The 17,576-nt window shown below is 36.7% G+C and overlaps 1 protein-coding gene and 2 pseudogenes across 1 annotated transcript in view; all 3 read right to left on the reverse strand.

Annotated features, from left to right (window-relative positions):
* The window catches only part of LOC131786990 (arf-GAP with GTPase, ANK repeat and PH domain-containing protein 1), a 296,718-nt gene that overhangs the window by 97,245 nt on the left and 181,897 nt on the right, over positions 1-17,576 (reverse strand). The window lies entirely within an intron of this gene.
* On the reverse strand, positions 12,128-13,036 carry LOC131775659 (somatostatin receptor type 5-like; annotated as a pseudogene).
* LOC136283897 (histamine H2 receptor-like) overlaps positions 16,990-17,576 on the reverse strand; it is a 906-nt pseudogene continuing 319 nt past the window's right edge.

The raw sequence follows: 17,576 nt of genomic DNA on the forward strand, positions 1-17,576 counted from the left end.
ATAAATCGGCCAAAAATTTTAACCGTTAGCCGTAAAAGCCATCACCTCATTGGGACCCTCCGATAAAAACTTAAAGTCAAAATGCAATATTCAAAGCGTCGCGTTTTAAGGTGTTTTGGCACCTACAGTGTGTTTTATTTGAGGCGACTTTGTCCCGAAGTTTTTGCGTTCATTTACATAGTTTACATAAACGAATGCAAACTCTTGAAGGCTGTATTTTATATCGACGTCTGGAAATATATTCATAATGAAGCAATTCAAGTGAGAGTTAATAAGGGAATAACATGACTTTTTTCGGGAATATTGTTTATTTGCGCCCTTGTAGTGTCATTTGCGGCCCGAGCGCTTCGCGAAAAGAAATCTTTAAGGCGATGGTGAAGACCGTGCATCTTTTACATGTAGTCATATAAAGACTGCGTTGTTGAAAGCTGGTAATAATTTCTTAATTAAAGACTTTATTTTCTTACAAGGTACCTCAAAAGAATAATCATCAAGTAGACAGTCTCTTTTTCTGTTGTAATATCACATCTTAAATTAAAAACTATTTTCATGAACAAGAAATTAATCAACAGTCTTGTGTTTCACTGTCTCACAGGCGGGATCATAAAGGAGGTAATTAAGGGGGAAATGATAGGTTAATTCAGTCATCATCCTCGATTATTTTGCGTTCGATTTCAAGCGAAAGAAAATCCTTCGGAAGCCCACTAATCGTTGCGCTTGTATCGTTGCTTAGTTTTCTATAAGCGACAAAATGCATTGGTTTTCATTTTAATCATTAAGATGTTTGTACTGTTTCTATCCTTAGTCAACTCTTATGAGTCTTCTCTTCTACGCTCAGCCAGATTCAAAGACAGGAGTGTTTCGCGTAACCAATTTGCAGATCCCAGATCATATAAGAGGGCCTCAATGCGCTTAACCGTGAGCCGTAAAACGGCCAAAGCATTTTGCCTTTAGGCGTAAAAAATTGACAAATTTTAATCGTTAGTCGTAAAAAGAGTTAGCCGTAAAAAATGTTTCTGGTGAAAACAAAGGTGTTAACTGTTAGCCGTAAATTGGCCAAAAATTTTAACCGTTAGCCGTAAAAGCCATCACCTCATTGAGACCCTCCGATAAAAACTTAAAGTCAAAATGCAATATTCAAAGCGTCGCGTTTTAAGGTGTTTTGGCACCTACAGTGTGTTTTATTTGAGGCGACTTTGTCCCGAAGTTTTTGCGTTCATTTACATAGTTTACATAAACGAATGCAAACTCTTGAAGGCTGTATTTTAGATCGACGTCTGGAAATATATACATAATGAAGCAATTCAAGTGAGAGTTAATGAGAGTTAATGTTATATTGCCGTACTTTCTCTTGAATCGGGGTGGGGAAGCTTGATAAAAAGAATTATTTAAACCAGAAATGCAGAAGTTTGGAGTACTCTCTCAATGCACGATCATTCACCCTGGGTTTTGATGAACTTCTGGACATTCGGGAAAAAGTCTTCCATTGCTTTTGTAAAGTATATTTATCAGAAGATACACGCGTGTTTGTACGTCACAACCGTAGTTAGACTGTAAACATAGACTCTCATCTAAAAACTTCCATTGATCACGCACTTCAATCTTTAAAATTGCAGGAGTCTTACATCTGTTTGTCAATCAATCCGAAACGTAGACATCATAAACCCAGTAGCCCATAAAACGAAACCTATGGACGGAATGTTTCTTGAAGCCTTTCTTGTGAAATATACAGTAAGATTTTAATTTCGGCAAGATAATTTGCTCTTTTTAAAAACATTGATATTCTTTGCACTGAAGTAGCTCGTTTAATACAGTGAACTATAAGACTCGTATATTGATGGCTTTGTTAGAAATTCCTCATTTAAACAAATCAGCCATTTTGAAACTTATGACTCCCAACTTGTATTTGGCTGCGATAGCTAAATGTTCTCCCTCGTTTAATGATTTTTCCCTCTTGTTTTTTGCCAACGCAATAAAACGCGACGATAAAGTGGTCAACAAAATCTCTTGACATCAAAAGATGAAAAACGGTCATAAATTGCAAACTTAAAAAACGTCGTTTTACTGCGGTAATTAGTTATTCGTAATAAAACAATTTGATAAGAGCTAAGAGGTCGTCCGCTCATGCAGGATAACTCGAATTGCATCGGCATGAAACCTGTTTTTAAAAAAGTCGTGATATAAAAACCGCCGTCAATATTATACCGAAAGCAAACTTAAATATTTACCGGCTTGGAACCTTAATAGCGAGTCTATAATAATTTTACTAGTAGTTTCGCCATTCGTCTTTTTCTTGATTTCGTCCTCTCATGCTTTTGCGAAGCTAAACCCCGATGTTCTAGATCCCTAATGTAACTTAGAGAGGCCTACCCCAACGCAAATGCAAATGCAAACGTCAATGCAAGAAATAAAATAGAAAATAATACATGTGCGCGCGTAGATATGGAATTTCTCCTCGAGTGTTTAACTGACAGCTCACGAGTGAGCGCAGCGAACGAGTGAGATGTCGAGTTGAACACGGGAAGAGAAATTTCATACCTACAAGCAACCATGTATTATTATGTTTTTCATTTAAACACAATAGCCCTTTACTAACAAGAAAGTCGACTCTATTAATGAATGAAAATAAAAAGATCGACAATCCCCAAATACAAATTGTAAAGTGCATTGGCGCACTCAAGATGAAAACATGCGTTGAATCACAACAAAAACAATGGGCCTAATTTTCAACATACAAAATTCTCAGGTATTGAATTGGTCCTTACCGGCGGAAGAAATCATTCAGGTAAACGGCCATAATCGACCTATGGCAAATCTTCCAGTTGTCGATTTTCTTTCTCAGCCGCGAGAAATGCCATTACTAAAGCCACTAAATACGTAACTTTCGGTTTTTCATTTCGTATTTTTCCTTTCTAAGAAAGTTTCAACGTCACTGTCTGTAAGCGTCGATACGGATATTTCAGTTTTCCAGCTGCCATAATTGGAAAATATTCCGACAAACGACCTTGGATTGAGAATGGTGAAGGCTTTGCCGTTCTTTCATCAACCTGACCGAGCGGCGCGAGAGGCGTGTAACGTGTCAGCAGCTGATTAGCGATATAAAACACACGTGAAAAAATATCGCATTTTTTTCACGTGTGTTGTTAAGGCTTTCCTAAGGGCTGGAAATCCCTGTATAACACAGTAGTTTGTATAATAGAACATTTTCATTTTCTTGAGTTTGTATTTACGTTTGCTTCCCACACGTGTGAATCGGCAAAAACCCAATCATTCTCGGCCATCTTGGAAAAATACTTCTTGCGCTTGCGTATCTCTCTTTCCTTGCGTTTGCGTTGAACGTGTGAACTCGCTTGCATTGCCATTTGCGTTTGCGTTTGCATTTGCATCGCACATGTGAGCAAGTCTTCAGATCCTTCGATAGAATGACGTACTTATAATTACAGTGCTGAATGCGTTTTCAATCCGACAATCGGCAAAGTTTCTTTTATCTTGAGTCGTTCTGTTTTCATTTCACGACGTTCTACCCTTCTTCATAAAGAATTATAATTAAAATATAAGGTCTGCGTGTTCATAAACAGACATGCTTGCTGTGAGTGCTATCACTGGTCGATATATAGAGGATATTACACGGTGAATAGAAGACATGAATTGTATGTTCGAGTGGCAAGAGCGGTATCAAACGAGTAAACGCAGCAAACGAGTGAGGTATTAATCAAATGAATATAGGGGGTAACTTTTTAAAGAAACTGTGGTGCTGCGTCGGTGGGAGAGTATAACAGGGTAATTAAGTGTTATCAACTGTGTTGAAAACGTAAATTGGCCACCTTAAAGAGTTTAAAGGCTGACGTTTCGAGCGTTGGCCCTTTGTCAGAGCGAGTGAAGGAGTTGTGGGTTTTGTGTGGGTTTATATGCAGAAAATGGAGCCACGCTATCGGTGAGAATATGGTGACGAGAAAACAAGAATAAATTAGTTGAATGAAAAGCGCTTTAAGAATGCCAATTTGGAAAATGAATTTTTGTTCTAGAATTTTGCGACTTTCCGAAATACCTAGATGTAGGGAAAGACCGCAAACTGCCATGTGCTGTTTAGAATGATTAGGGAGATTAAAGTGTATTGCGACCGGTTTGGATGCGTCCTTGTCATTTCTTTCTACGTCGCGAAGGTGTTCACGGAATCGGTCACCTAGTCGTCTTCCTGTGTCACCAATGTATAACTTTTTGCAATGAGTGCAAGTTATGTAGTAAATGACATTGGCGGAGGTGCACGTAAATTTATCAGAGATCTTAATGGATCTCCTGGGTCCCGACATTTCCCCTACGTTATGAATGAAAGGACAAGTTTTGCATCGCATCGTGAGCGAGCGCATTTGAAAGTTCCAGGTTGGTCATTGGTTTGAAATGAACTTCTGACCAAAAAGTTGCCTATGTTTTTGTCATGTTTGAATGAAATTAGTAGAGGTTGCGACAAGATAGTACCAGTCTCTGAATCGTTTTGGTGTAATTTAAAGTTTTTAAGATCACTCATCACTGATCATTACAAACCTTTCAAGGCTGTTCAGCACGGACAGTTCAAAAAATTGACCTGTGTTTACTCGCAACTTTCGACGACTTCCTTGAAAATTTGGCTTTCTCGTTCTTTTGTTGTCCGGGAAATGCTAATTCACATCTTCATCGCTTACCGCAACAAATCTTGCTGCCAATTAACAATCGGAACAACAGACAAACCAAGTTCATTCAGCAAGGTTTAAAGAGGCTCGAATCGTGACGTCGTTGCTTAATATCACCGCACCACGCGTTACATGCGAAAAATACGCCTCTCGGTTCCTGGATGTGGTAGTCATATTGATACTACGAGTATGTACGTGAGTGTCTTAGTTCCCGGTAAAGCACTCTCGTCCATATAATAACCGTGGTTCTTCAAGAGGTTATAAACACGATTTTGACTTTTTAATTCGCGCATATTTTCGCATTTCTTTGCTTTGCGCACAGTGCTTTTCAATTAAGCAGTAGAAGACTTTTTTCCGTGTTCACACAGCCTCCATATGTGGGTGGGGAGGGGGTGGGAGAGTCCGTCTAAGTTATTCATCTCGGATTTGTTAAAAGTCACATTAATTTTGGTTCAAGCTGTCATGCAAATGATCACAACGTCGAGTAAGTTTAGTGAACTGTTTTTATTGAAAGGCAAACCGTACTGTATCAATTGTCTCTTCGTATACTTTTTCCAATTCATGTTAAGATTTTAATGGAAACCAAAAAATTTAATAGAAATTCATGTGGCTTGGCAGAGAAAGGTTAAAGTTATTTAGAAACAAACTTCATTCAGTTAATAGTTTTCCTACCATTAATCTACGCTCTCCTAAGATTACCTGGAGTGTTAGAAAGGTCTGGGGCCCTGTAAACTAGTTGTAATAAATCTTCTCTGAATCCTGGCATCCGAAGAGCGTAAATTATAGGATTTACAATTTAGCTAAGAATAGAACTAGCCCAACCATGTACATATGAACATTTATGAAACAAGTGAAGTAAGAGCAGATACATGCTTCATATATTATCGCTGGTAGAAAACAAAGTAAAGATACAAGTGAGACGATAAGCGCAGTATCCATCAGTTTTCTTTCTCTTTTGGAATTAAGGATGACGACTACATCGTACTTTAATAATAATGAGGATGTAAGATACACAGATAGCAAATAGAGAAACTGCATGAAATGGGAGATACAAGTAAGCATTAATTACCTCAAATAACCAATTTAGCATAGGAAAATTTGAGCGGCCTCTTTAACAATAGCTATTAACCAAATAAAGATAATTATGGCTCTATAAACCCATTTGCTCACAAAGGGATGCCTGAATGGACAAAATGTTGCGTGTAGCCGTTCTAAGGATATAGCAATAAGATTTGTAAGGGAAGTGAACGAGAATAAATGTTGAAATGCAATGGGTAAATAAAAAGACCAAATAGTCTTTCGTCTGTAATTCCATAGATGACAGTCCCACACCATTGCGTATTCAATAAGTAGAGGCCCAGAGACTACGCCTAATAAGAGATCGACTATCGCCAAATGGATGACTAGATATGTACTCTGCCGTTGTAGCTAACGCTTCTTCTTCACAAGAACAACAAAGGTGATAATATTAAGAATGACTATGGCCAGGGGGACACTCGATGATGAGGACTACAAGCCATGAAATATACTGTAAAGCTGAGGAGAAAGGCTGCATTTTCTCTGAGCTCTGTTGCTGCTATGAAAATAATAGAAAACAGTTCAATTTGAGATATAATGAAATATGAATTCAATTTTCTCAATAAAGAATTATGTCAAATATTTTTTAGCTTTTTTTGACCGACTAAGTTTCGTCCGCTAATTTAAACTGATCCTCGTGTTTCTTTATGCGAGATTCATCCGAGTTTAAAGACCTACTCCTCTTCTCGGAGCTGCTTTTAAGAAATACGGTTGTTGTTGCTACCGCTTTGAAAATTTCAAAGACAAATTAACTGTAGGTATCGTGATATATAGCTAAAATTTTTAAAAGCAAAAAATCTCCCAAGTTTTTTTTTCCTCAATCAGAAGTTTAATCATTGTCTTTTCTCGCCTTGGAGAAATTTCTTCCTTTGTCAATATCATAAGCAACAAACTAGAGAAAGATATCTTTTTCGTCGCGTTACCTTATTCTTATTAGAACATAACCTTACCTTATCTATGACATATTTCCGTCCAGCGAAGGTAGAATTTGCAAACTAATCTTACGAACATTTTGAACTTACCTCACTGATAACGAAAGCGTTTCTATCTTTTAACGAATTGAGTTTGAGTCAAATGCGGAAAGGACGGTTTTCAAATAGAAAAGAAAGTAGCATGCTGAGGAAGAATACAATGCAAACTAAACTTATCACTATCAGAACTCCAATTTAGTTTCTCCGAATGATTGACAGAAAATAGCTGAAAGGAGAACGACATTTTTAGCGCAGCTTAATAAGACTTACAGACAGAAGCATCCGCCTAAACTCTGCGATTGTTAATGTGATTAAAGTCCCTGTATCGTCGTAAATCCACCTACGAAACAGCTGAATGTAGAGAATCATCATTAGCATATCAAACGAGTGGAAAGAAATAGTTTGTAAAATCCTTGAATGGAGGTTTGCAAGCTTTTGGTTTTTTCGGGAAAAATTATATCATTGAAGCAGGCAAGTTTACTGACTTTGAAAGATTTGTTAGAAATAGGAGGTCCATTTGTAATTTATTTTTCCTTTTTAAAGGAGTTTGGGTACACTCGAGAAGTCAAACTAAGTGATGGTGGCTCTTACGGCAAGATGTAACTTGATTGGCAATGTGAATGTCAGATGCAGAAATAGAGTTGAAAATTTTATCGCGATTAATCACAAATTCAGATTGTCGGTAACCATAGCAACATAATTATATATGCTACCTTTCTTTTGTACTTTGACTCATTTTCACGTTCCTTTTTTTAAATTGGTGTAATACATATTCAGAAGTTTGATGATTCAATCTCTCTCTCTCTCTTTTTGGAGCAAATTTCTTCTTTTTCCAACAATACAACTTTTTTTTGATATACTCTGAATAAGCAAAACCCTTTGTTCAAGTGGTCTCAATTGCCTTAAGGTTACTTCCCACCTTCGCGGGTGTCCTTCTGCAAAAAAATTCGTACGGCAAGGACCTTGTTTTCGAGAGAGATTTCGACTGCATTATGTTCTAAAGATACAAGAGTATCATTTAACGCTTGAAACAATTGAGTGGATATTTTGATATTACATTTCTGGTGTATATACTAAGGAGCTCCTTCAGTATGAAATATCATTTCAGCAAGTCCCATACATCAGGTAAGCGCGTGAACTTACCCAGCGAAATTTCTGTGCGAAGGTATTTGTATTCGGCGGTATCTGCGAAAAGGGGTTAACGTTCTTTCTTTAAGGTAAGGTCTTAACTGTGTGTTACCTCGCCAGTAAGAAATTCTACTCGCTGGCCTGACCAATTTGGTGTTAAGGTAGGGTTGTATGTCTGATAAATTCCGTCTAGATCTATATGATGTCCCACGATAAATCTCGCTGCTTAATAACGTTTGAGCGGAAAATTTTTTCGATTAAAACGGTTTGAGCATCATCATTTAATAATGATGCTCAAACAGTTTCATTAGCAAAGCAAGGTTTACCTTTGCTTCTGTGCTTTCGAAGCAAGATAATGAATTATTTCTGTGGTAGTTAGATGGCAGATGCTTAAAATCACATGGTGTATTATCCAACTGTTGGAACCTAACTCGAGCAAAATAATTTATTATGGAATGAATCCTAACATCACATCTCAAATATTCCTTCCCTGTAAGATGACGTGCTCTCAGTAAGTTAGTCGGTTTTCTAACTAATTGTATTGTATTATTTCGCAGTTTCAAAAACAGAATCCTAAAAATGCTTTCGTTCTTTTGCTATTTCTTACCCACTCTCTCGGGTAATCAGTCCTTAATTACCTGTCTTATCTCCGTGAAGGAAGAACCTTAATTACTCGGGCTTTCCGAAGGAAACGTCCGAGGCATTAAAATTCGGCTTCGTTTTTTTTTTTTTTTTTTTTTTTTTTTTGTGTTCAGTCACAAAACGCAGTTCCACTACAACGCATGCATGAAGTGTAGGCGCATGCGTAGAATGAACCTTAGAGCGCATGGTTTAAAGCAATGGCTGCCTTCGTGGACAGTTCCATGCTTGATGTACGCGAAAGAAATTCGATGGCTATTGCGCCCAATATACATACAAAGTCACACACCGTTCGCGGTAGACCCCCACTAAAACTTGTGGAGCGTTTTGGGAACGGGTCGGTCCACAAACTTTACGAGAGATCAATTTACGAGCGATCCTTTACGACTGAACCTTTTATTGAGAAATGTCAAGCGAAACCTGCTATATCAAAGGAGTTATCTCATATTATGTTTACATGTAAACACAACCGTGTATTTAGACGTGATCGAGAACCCAGTAGAATGACAGAAGCTACTCTGAAACGTCTCAGAAGAAAGGACAGAAAACTGAAGGAATTTGTTTATGAACGTATTCGTCCAGGCATACCGAAGTCCTCTTGACTACGTCGTTATGTGAAGGTTAGAAGAGTTACAAAGAATGTTTGTAAGCTTAATACAAAGAGGGTAAGATTAAATAAAGTGACATGAGAAGAAGGATTTGTTGCATTGTTCTGTGAGGGTATATCAAAGGATAATTAAATTGAAGTATAGAGCAAGTGAGTACTTATCAATGTTTTCTTGTAATAGACCCATGTGTCTTTATAAGAGTCAGACACATGCATCAAACTATTGTGAATTTCAACTGAGTTCAGATATAGAGAAAAACCCTGGTCCTACTCCAATGTACATTGACCCTAGCAAAACAATAATAGCACCATATAGCCAAGCTAATGAATTGGTATTTGGACAGAATTCAGGAAAAAATGTGTTACAATGAGTTTATGCTCTTTCATTTACAATAAAAAACAAGGAATCAATTCTGTTAATGATCTCGTGTCAATAATGAATATTGAAAATAAGTTGTATTCAAGTTTGTCTCAGTTAACCAGACAATCATTTTTAATGCAGACAGAATTACCCACACTTTTATATGTGTTCGAGACTGACTATAAACTTCAATACAGTGAGAGCTACACTGGTACTATTCATCAAGAAGCTACAGTAGAAGGATATCAGTACTGTACCTCCTTAGATAGAGCCTCTCAATCACTTATATCCGAAAATTTCGACAATTTTGTCTTGACAATAGGATGTACTGCAGTTGCTATCTATTGTAAAGGTAATGTGGGCTTGAATATATTCGATTCTCGTGCAAGGGATATATTTATGGTAGAAGCCATCCTCAAGGTAAATGTGTGCTGCTTGAAGTATTATCACTGAATAGCTTAGTACATTATTTTTAGAATATACATAACGATGATATATTTGAATTGAAAGGGATTAACATTGATAAAGTTCAAAATAGTACCCTTTTTCAGAGTCATGCCTGTGAATCCAGAAAGTTCAATGTGAGTTGTGCTGTGGTTGTTTATTCACCCTGCTCCTCTGTAATAAAATCATGTAGTTATTGGAATTCAAACACGTCATCTGATGTTATTCAGTATGGCAAAAGATTATACGAAAATTCATCTTTGAACAAGTATTTACCGTTAGATGATTTACCAAAAACTGTTGATATTTGTAGAACTGTGGTAAGTTTAGATCTTAAAAGTGATTACAGTGAAGGAATATTGTCTGATTCAGTTGACAGCAAATCACTTCTCGAAAATCTTGTAAGAAATAATAGTGAATGCACAGGGTTTTTGATGTGGTTTTCAGTTTTCTGTACGACATGTATTTTTAAACCCACAAAAAGGTCAAAATATGTCTATTCCCTCTTGGTGTTTACTGAAAGTCAACTGCCTCTAATTGAATATACTAAAACTGTAAATAGCACTGCTTCTCTTGTTGCGGCCATCAGCAATATTCAAAAATTGCATAACGCTGGAGGATATCACAAAATTCAGTTTATAACATGTTCAGCTAAAGCTGTTGTGAGAGCTGAAACGAAAAATATAATAAAAATTAAAGGCAAAAACAAAATTATGAAGCAATGGAACCGTCAAAAAAGAGAATGTTAATAGAAAAAAAAACAAGCAAGGGATACTGCAAATAAAACGAATTCTGCTGCGATTTTAATGATTTGCATCATAGTAAAGAATGGTAAAGGATTGACTTCTAAAATTTTATTAAGAACACCAAGATGGACCTGGCAGATGTTTCAATGACAGGACGGAAAACGCGTGCACTGTAAGTACCTCCCGTTGTCCCATACAAAGCCTTAGAAAACTTTTCTAAGGCTTTGTATGGGACAACGGGAGGTATTTACAGTGCACACATTTTCCGTCCTGTCAGAAGGATAAGACAAATTAATTAAATTTTTGAAAATCGCCACAAAAATTGCTAATTTAAACGCACCCTAAGTAAGCCCGAGTTCACACAGTTATGCGTCTAGTTTCTTCACATTTTTGATTCCCGGTTTTGTCACCCGGGTCACCTAGTTCTGTCTCTCTTGGGTAGTCAGTCCTATTTGGGCTGTTGTCATCTGAAGGCAGAACCTTTCCTTTTTTTAATTTGGTTCTATCTCTCTTAATTAAAGCTGTGGATGTTATTTCTAATTAAGTATTCGCAAGATAAGTTTTGCGAACAGAAATCTTTAAAGCGGTTATAACGACTGTGCATCCAGTATAATATGGAGCTACATAAAAAATTGCGTTGTTGAAAGTTGGTAATAATGTCTTAATTAAAGACTTTATTTTCTTACAAGGTAAGTCATAAGTAAAGCAAACATACTGGACAAGACTTCAAAAGTGTAATTATAAATTAGACAGTCTTATTGTTTTAAAACTAATACAGTTATAATCTCATATCTTGAAATAAAAATACTTTCATGAGTAAGACATTTATTGACAGACTTGCGTTTCACTGTCCCACAGGCGAGATCGTAATTAGAGCATGTTAAGTTGAGTGCAGCTGAACCGAAATTTTGGATGAAAGCGTACACTTGCTGTATTGAGTTAATTTGGACGAAGCTCTCTACTTTATCGTAATTAAACTGCAAAATGCTATCGGAAATGAGCTATTTCCTAGATCCTAAAGTTGAATCTTTAAAAGCTGTCGGTTAGTACCTGAGAATTATAATATTAAAGAGGAAAAGTGACCCAGCCGACAACACTTTTGAAAATAGAAGAACACGGTGACATTTATTTCCTTAGATCTATCGGTTCCTTTTTTATTTAATTTAAGAGTAACTCCAAAGGGAAAAGAAAGTATTCTCTCTTCATAATGATTCCAATTTTTTTATATTTGGAGACTCCTCGATGATTTTTTCGTTCCACAAAAAGAAAAACCTAACTGACCGGAAGCTCACTAATCGTTCTACTTATATCGCTGTTTAGTTTTCTAGGTGCACAGCTTTTCATTTTAATCATTTAGATTTTTGTACCGTTTCTGTCCTTAGTCTACTCCCATGTCACCAGAAAATGAAATGGAAATGCATGTTGCTAGGCTAAGAAGTTAAAGTTATTTAAAAGAAAATTTTATGTATAGTTTTCCCATCATCAATCTACGCTCTCCTAAGGTTGCGAAGTGGCAGGTTTGCTGGGGCGATACGAGAAAGGTCTGGAACCCTGTAAACTAGCTGTAATAAACCTTCTCTGAATCCTGGCATCCGAAGAGCGTAAATTATAGGATTTACAAGTGAGTTAGCTAAGAATAGAACTACCACAGCCATGAAAATATGAGAATTCGTCATAAAACAAGTGGAGGAATGGTCAATACATGCTACATATATTGTCCCTGGCAGAAGACAAAGTAACGATACAAGTGAGACGATAAGCGCAGTACCCGTCAGTTTTCTTTCTCTTTTGGACCTAGAATGGATTTAAGGATGACGACTACATCGTACTTTGATAGTAATGAGGATGTAAGATACACAGATAACAAATAGGGAAACTGCATAAAATAGGAAATACAAGTAAGTACTAATTACAGTTCGATTAGCAATTTCCCATAAGAAAATTTGAGCGACTTCTCTAACAATAGGTATTAACCAAATGACAATAATTATGGCTCTATAAATCCATTTCCTCACAAAGCGATGCCTGAATGGACAAAATGTTGCGTGTAGCCGTTCTAAGGAAATGGCAATAAGATTTGTAAGGGAAGTGAAATAGAATAAATGTAGAAATACAGAAGATAAACGACGAGACCAAATAGTCTTTCGTCTGTAATTCCATAGAGAACAGAGCTGCGACATTCCTCTTTCAATCTGTAGCGGCCCGGAGACTACGCCTACTAAAAGATCGGCTATCGCCAGGTGGATGATCAAATATGTACTCCGCCGCTGTAGCTGACGCTTCTTCCTCAAAAAGACAACAACTGTGATGATATTAAGGATGACTATGGCCATACATTCGATGATGAGGACCACAAGCCACGGAATACACTGCGAATTTGAGGAGATAAGCTGCATTTTCTCTGAGCTCCGTTAGCTGTCATGAAAAAAACAGGAAACAGTTCACTTAGAGATAAAATGAAATATGAAATCAATATTCTCAGTAAAGAAATGTATGTCAAAGATTTCTTTTTACATTTTTCGAGGTGTTTTGACCGACTAAGTTCCGTCTGTTAACTTACACTGATCCTCTTGCTTCATGCGAGATCCATATCCGGAAATTTAATCATTCAGCCTATTCCTTATTTTTTCTTTCGATAAAGACGAATTTACTAATATTGAACTTTTTCGATGTTCACTGACTAAGCGGAAAGCTTTGCCACTAGTGATTTCAATTGCTTGAAGGAAATTTATAGCCTCCAAAGACAGATGGCAACAAAAAATTTAGAGATCTTCTGGAATATAGTAGAAAGACTGAGTATAGAAAGACCTGCTCCCCTTCTCGGTGCCGCTATTCGAAATACGGTTGTTGTTGTTGTAACCGCCTTGAAAATTTCAAAAACAAATTGACTGTAGGCACGGTGAGATATATCCAACATTTTTAAAAGGTAAAACATCTCTTATGTTTTATTTTCTACACCCAGAAGTTTAGTCATAATCTTTTCTCGCTTCGGATAAATTTCTTCCTTTGTCAATATCATAGGAAACATGTTAGAGTAAAATACATTAAAAGTTCACACGGCAACCAGGTGGACATTTAGATATGGTTTGATGCTACACTGGTTTACAGATTTAATGAATGTAACCGAAGATGTTACAATTCATGGACCCAACGTTTCGACACTCCTGTCTAGTGCCTTCATCAGAGGTGATCTAAACGCTGCAACAAGAGGAGCTTTTATATGATCGCTAATTAGCTACCTTTTTTCTGACGAGGTGTAAATAGGCGTCAGGAAGCAAGCCGCCATCGTCACGATTTAAAGGAGCCTCCAAACAAAGGCGCTGGTGGTAACGCCGATTAGTGAAAGGTTTTTGTATAGCCATTTGCCTTTAGGGCATTAGAAACATATTTCCTCTCCTCAGCCTTCGAATCGAGTGAAGATGGTAGACAGTCAGCCCTCTTGAGAAAAGTTATGAATAGCCACAACGTTAAAGTTGCTCAAAAACCTTTTCAGACTTCGGGGCATATTTTCGCCAAACCAAAGGATCCTGTCACGAAAGAACAACGAACCGACGCCACTAATCGGCGTTACCACTAGCGCCTTTGTTTGGAGGCTTGGCATATTAACTCCGCCCACGCTCCTTTAAATCGTAACGATGGCGGCTTGCCAAATGACTTTGTCGTGAGACAACAGAACAAACTTATAATATCATGTCAAATATTACTTTTTTACGTTTTTTAACGTGTTTTGACCAACTAAGTCTCGTCCGTTGACTTAAAGTGATCCTCATGTTTCTTTATGCAAGATTCATATTCGGCAATGTAATCATGATCAACCTTTTCCTGAATAGGCGGAAAGCTTTGCCACTAGTGATCTCAATTGCGTTCTCAGAAAAAAACTTATAGCCTCCAAAAACAGATGACAACAAACAAATTTCAAAAATCTTCCGGAAATACAGTAGAAAGACCTGCTCCTCTCCTCAGGGCTGCTATTAGAAATACGGTTGTTGTTGTTGTTACCACCTTGAAAATTTCAAAGACAGATTAACTGTAGGTACGGTAAAATGTAACTAACATTTTTAAAAGCAAAAACATTTCCTATGTTTTATTTTCCACACTCAGACATTTAATCATTGTCTTTTCTCGCTTCGGATGAATTTCTTCCGTTGTCAATATAATAAACAACAAGCCTGAGAAAGATATCTCTTTCGTCGCGTTACGATGATTAACATCATCAATGACATATTTCCGTCCATATTGATTCAGTTTTGCTCATCTCACCGAAGTTAGAATTTGCAAACCAATCTTGAGAATATTTTGAACTTACCTCAATGATAACGAAAGTGTTTCTATCCTTTAACGAATGGAGTTTAAGTCAAATGCAGAAAGGGCGGTTTTCAAATACAAAAGAAAGCAGCATGCTGAGGAAGAATACAATGCTGACCAAACTTATCACTAATAGAACTCCATTTAGTTTTTGCGAATGATTGACAGATAATGGCTGGAAGGAAAACGATATTTTTATAGCAGCTAAACAAGAATTACAGATAAAAGCATCGCGATTTTTAGTGTGTTTAAATTCCTGTATCGTCGTAAATCCACGTACAAAACAGCTAAATATAGAGAATCGACATAAGCACATCAAACGAGTGGAAATAAATAGTTTCTAAAATCCTTGAATGATGGTTTGAAAGCTTTTGGTTAAAATTTTCCACAGGCTTACAGAGGATTTTCAACAACTTCTCTCCACCCATTTTAACTCGCTTTACCTCTTCTCCCCAAAACCAGAGTTTGTAAACGAATTAAATTTTGCTAACATACCTCATCATTGATAACGAAGTAAATTTAGTCAAATTTGACCAAAGGCGGCTATCTCAATGAATAAGAAAACAACAAGCCAAGGAATAGTGATAGAGAATAAACACACCGCTATCAAGACTCGTAATTAGTTTTGCAAATGTCTGACGTATGATATCTAAATGTCGTAAGACGTTTTGACTGCAGCTAAACAGGAACAACAGGTAAGTTATGCTACACCTGTACGTCGTCAATTCAAAGAAAGTGCCGTATCCAAGCGAGCCTGGAGAATCAATACCTGAATTTCACTGAAATAAATGGAGATAATTAGTTTCTAGAAACCTTAAATGGAGTTTGAAAGCTTTTAGTTTTTACAGGAGAAGTCTATTGAAGAAGACAATTTAACTGGCTGAGAAAACATTTCATGGCCCACAAAATTTTATTTATTCCTTTAAAAAACTTCTTTAGTCGATTTTCCATTTCTTATGTCTGCACGGAACTGGTCATTTTCTTTAAAAATAAACTTCTCTTGAAAACTTAATTCCTTATTATATTCAGTTCAAGGAATTGCCTATCTTAATTCAAGTTATTTTTTACAGTATTCGCAAGATAAATGGGTAGAAGTTTTACGAACAGAAATCTTTAAAGCGGTGATAAAGACAGTGCATCTATGGTATGGAGTTACATAAAGATTGCTTTGTTGAAAGTTGGTAATAATTTCTCAATTAAAGGCTTTATTCTCTTACAAGGTAGGTCATAAGTAAAGCAAACATACTGGACAAGACTTCAAAAGTGTAATCATAGATTAGACAGTCTTATTGTTTTAAAACTAATACAGTTGTAATCTCATATCTTAAATTAAAAATACTTTCATGAGTAAGACATTTATTGACATCCTTGCGTTTCACTGTCCCACAGGCGGGATCGTAATTAGAGCATATTAAGTTGAGTGCAGCTGAACCGAAATTTTGGGTGAAAGCGTACACACACTGTATTGAATTAATTTGGACGAAGCTCTCTACTTTATTGTACATCATGATAAACTGCAAAATACTATCGGAAATGAGCTATTTCCTAGATCCTAAAGTTGAATCTTTAAAAGCTGTCGGTTAGTACCTGAGAATATATAATATTAAAGAGGAAAAGTGACGCAGCCGACAAAACTTTTGAAAATAGAATAACAAGGTGACATTTATTTCTTTAGATCTATCGGTGCGTTTTTACTTAATTTAAGAGTAACTCCAATGGGAAAAGAAAGTATTCTCTCCTCATAATAATTCCGATTTTTTTCATACTGGCTGTTTGAAGATTCCTCGATGATTTTTTCGTTCCACACAAAGAAAAACCTAACTGATCGGAAGCTCACTAATCGTTCCACTTATATCGTTGTGTAGTTTTCTAAAAGCGACAAGATGCATCGCTTTTCATTTTAATCATTTAGATGTTTGTACCGTTTCTATCCTTCGAGTCTACTCTCATATCACCAAAAAATGAAATGGAAATGCGTGTTGCTCGGGCAAGAAGTTAAAGTTATTTAGAAACAAACTTAATCAATAGTTTTCCGACCATTTATCTACGCTCTCCTAAGGTTACAAAGTGGCAGATTTGCTGTGGCGTTACGAGAAAGGTCTGGGACCCTGTAAAATAGCTGTAATAAACCTTCTCTGAATCCTGGCATCCGAAGAGCGTAAATTATAGGATTTACAAGTGAGTTAGCTAAGAATAGAACTACCATAGCCATATTAATATAAACATTCATGAAATAAGTGAAGGAAAAGCCAAGATATGCTGAATATATTATCGCTGGTAGAAAACAAAGTAACGACACAAGTGAGACGATAAGCGCAGTACCCGTCAGTTTTCTTTCTCTTCTGGATCTAGAATGGAATGGAGGATGACGACTACATCGAACTTTGATAATAATGAGGATGTAAGATACACAGATAACAAATAGAGAAACTGCAAAAAATGGGAGATACAAGTAAGCATTAATTACCTCGAAATAACCAATTTCCCATAGGAAAATTTGGGCGACTTCTCTAACAATAGCTATTAACCAAATGACAATAATTATGGCTCTATAAACCCATTTGCTCACAAAGCGATGCCTGAATGGACGAAATGTTGCGTGTAGCCGTTCTAAAGAGATAGCGATGAGAT

Source organism: Pocillopora verrucosa, chromosome 10 (genome assembly GCF_036669915.1).
Source record: "Pocillopora verrucosa isolate sample1 chromosome 10, ASM3666991v2, whole genome shotgun sequence".
In the NCBI taxonomy this organism is placed as follows: domain Eukaryota; kingdom Metazoa; phylum Cnidaria; class Anthozoa; order Scleractinia; family Pocilloporidae; genus Pocillopora; species Pocillopora verrucosa.